The sequence below is a fragment of the Mustelus asterias genome, chromosome 6 (genome assembly GCF_964213995.1).
Source record: "Mustelus asterias chromosome 6, sMusAst1.hap1.1, whole genome shotgun sequence".
NCBI classification, from domain to species: domain Eukaryota; kingdom Metazoa; phylum Chordata; class Chondrichthyes; order Carcharhiniformes; family Triakidae; genus Mustelus; species Mustelus asterias.
In genome coordinates, this window is record NC_135806.1 from 115,159,471 (window position 1) to 115,163,672 (window position 4,202).

A 4,202-nucleotide genomic window follows, 5' to 3' on the forward strand; every position below is an offset into this window, starting at 1 on the left:
CAGCTCCGCTAATGCAGCAAGGCCAGTGTGAAACGGCACTGCGCCAACTGTACCAGCCCGGACACACTATCATCACAGCCAGCACACATTGTCTATCATCACAGCCAGGACACACTCACTGTAATCACAGCCTGGACACACACACTATCGTCACGGCCAGCACACACTCACTATAATCACAGCCAGGACACACCCACTATAATCACAGCCAGGACACACTATCATCACAGCCTGGACACACTCCCTATAATCACAGCCTGGACACACTCACTATAATCACAGACAGGACACACTCACTATAATCGTAGCCTGGACACACTCACTATAATCACAGCCTGGACACACTCACTGTAATCACAGCCAGGACACACTCACTAGAATCACAGCCTGGACACGCTCACTATAATCACAGCCAGCACACACTCACTATAATCACAGCCTGGATACACTCACTATAATCACCGCCTGGACACACTCACTATAATCACAGCCTGGATACACTCACTATAATCACAGCCAGCACACACTCACTACAATCACAGCCAGGACATACTCACTACAATCACAGCCTGGACACAATCACTATCATCACAGACCGGACACACTCACTACAATCACAGCCAGGACACACTCACTATAATCACAGCCAGGACACACTCACTATAATCACAGCCAGGACACACTCACTATCATCACAGCCTGGACACACTCACTATAATCACAGCCTGGACACACTCACTATAATCACAGCCAGGACACACTCACTATAATCACAGACCGGACACACTCACTATCCTCACAACCTGGATACACTATCATCCCAGCCTGGACACACTCACTATAATCACATCCTGGACTCACTCACTATAATCACAGCATGGACACACTCACTATAATCACAGCCCAGACACACTCACTATAATCACAGGCTCGACACACTCATTATAATCACAGCCGAGACTCACTCACTATAATCACAGCCTGGACACACTCACTATAATCACATCCTGGACTCTCACTATAATCACAGCCTGGACACACTCACTATAATCACAGACCGGACACACTCACTATCCTCACAACCTGGATACACTATCATCACAGCCTGGACACACTCACTATAATCACATCCTGGACTCACTCACTATAATCACAGCATGGACACACTCACTATAATCACAGCCCAGACACACTCACTATAATCACAGGCTCGACACACTCATTATAATCACAGCCCAGACTCACTCACTATAATCACAGCCTGGCCACACTCACTATAATCACATCCTGGACTCTCACTATAATCACAGCCTGGACACACTCACTATAATCACAGCCAGCACACACTCACTATAATCACAGCCAGGACATACTCACTATAATCACAGGCTCGACACACTCATTATAATCACAGCCCAGACACACTCACTACAATCACAGCCCAGACACACTCACTATAATCACAGCCCAGGCACACTCAAAATAATCACAGCCTGGACACACTCACTATCACAGCCAGGACACACTCACTATAATCACAGCCCAGACACACTCACTATAATCACAGGCTCGACACACTCATTATAATCACAGCCCAGACTCACTCACTAAAATCACAGCCTGGACACACTCACTACAATCACCTCCTGGACTCACTCACTATAATCACAGCCTGGACACACTCACTATAATCACAGCCAGCACACACTCACTATAATCACAGCCTGGACACACTCACTATAATCACATCCTGGACTCACTCACTATAATCACAGCCTGGACACACTCACTATAATCAGATCCTGGACTCACTCACTATAATCACAGCCTGGACACACTCACTATAATCACAGCCAGGACATACTCACTATAATCACAGGCTCGACTCACTCATTATAATCACAGCCCAGACACACTCACTATAATCACAGCCCAGACACACTCACTATAATCACAGCGTGGACACACTCACTATAATCGCAGCCTGGACACACTCACTATAATCACAGCCTGGACACACTCACTATAATCACAGCCTGGACACACTCACTATAATCAGAGCCCGGACACACTCACTATAATCACAGCCTGGACACACTCACTATAATCAGAGCCCGGACACACTCACTATAATCACAGCGTGGACACGCTCACTATAATCACAGCCTGGACACACTCACTATAATCACAGCCTGGACACACTCACTACAATCACAGCCTGGACACACTCACTATAATCACAGACCGGACACACTCACTATCACAGCCAGGACACACTCACTAAAATCACAGCCTGGACTCACTCACTCTAATCACAGCCTGGACACACTCACTATAATCACAGCCAGCACACACTCACTATAATCACAGCCTGGACACACTCACTATAATCACAGGCTCGACACACTCATTATAATCACAGCCCAGACTCACTCACTAAAATCACAGCCTGGACACACTCACTATAATCACAGGCTCGACACACTCACTATAATCACATCCTGGACTCACTCACTATAATCACAGCCTGGACACACTCACTACAATCACATCCTGGACTCACTCACTATAATCACAGCCTGGACACACTCACTATAATCACAGCCAGCACAGACTCACTATAATCACATCCTGGACTCACTCACTATAATCACTGCATGGACACACTCACTATAATCACAGCCAGGACATACTCACTATAATCACAGGCTCGACTCACTCATTATAATCACAGCCCAGACACACTCACTATAATCACAGCCCAGACACACTCACTATAATCACAGCCCAGACACACTCACTATAATCACAGCGTGGACACACTCACTATAATCACAGCCCAGACACACTCACTATAATCGCAGCCTGGACACACTCACTATAATCGCAGCCTGGACACACTCACTATAATCACAGCCTGGACACACTCACTATAATCACAGCCTGGACACACTCACTATAATCACAGCCTGGACACACTCACTATAATCACAGCCTGGACACACTCACTATAATCACAGCCCAGACACACTCACTATAATCACAGCGTGGACACACTCACTATAATCACAGCCCAGACACACTCACTATAATCGCAGCCTGGACACACTCACTATAATCGCAGCCTGGACACACTCACTATAATCACAGCCTGGACACACTCACTATAATCACAGCCTGGACACACTCACTATAATCACAGCCAGGACAAACTCACTCTAATCACAGCCTGGACACACTCACTATAATCAGAGCCCGGACACACTCACTATAATCACAGCCTGGACACACTCACTATAATCAGAGCCCGGACACACTCACTATAATCACAGCCTGGACACACTCACTATAATCAGAGCCCGGACACACTCACTATAATCACAGCCTGGACACACTCACTATAATCACAGCGTGGACACGCTCACTATAATCACAGCCTGGACACACTCACTATAATCAGAGCCCGGACACACTCACTATAATCACAGCGTGGACACGCTCACTATAATCACAGCCTGGACACACTCACTATAATCACAGCGTGGACACGCTCACTATAATCACAGCCTGGACACACTCACTATAATCACAGCCTGGACACACTCACTACAATCACAGCCTGGACACGCTCACTATAATCACAGCATGGACACACTCACTATCACAGCCAGGACACACTCACTATAATCACAGGCTCGACACACATTATAATCACAGCCCAGACACACTCACTATAATCACAGCCTGGACACACTCACTATAATCACATACCGGACACACTCACGACAACCACAGCCAGTACACACTCACTATCATCACAACCTGGATACACTATCATCACAGCCTGAACACACTCACTATTATCACAGCCTGGACACACTCACTATAATCACAGCCAGGACATACTCACTATAATCACAGCCAGGACAAACTCACTCTAATCACAGCCTGGACACACTCACTATAATCACAGCCTGGACACACTCACTATAATCACAGCCTGGACACACTCACTATAATCAGAGCCCGGACACACTCACTATAATCACAGCGTGGACACGCTCACTATAATCACAGCCTGGACACACTCACTATAATCACAGCCTGGACACACTCACTACAATCACAGCCTGGACACACTCACTATAATCACAGACCGGACACACTCACTATCACAGCCAGGACACACTCACTAAAATCAC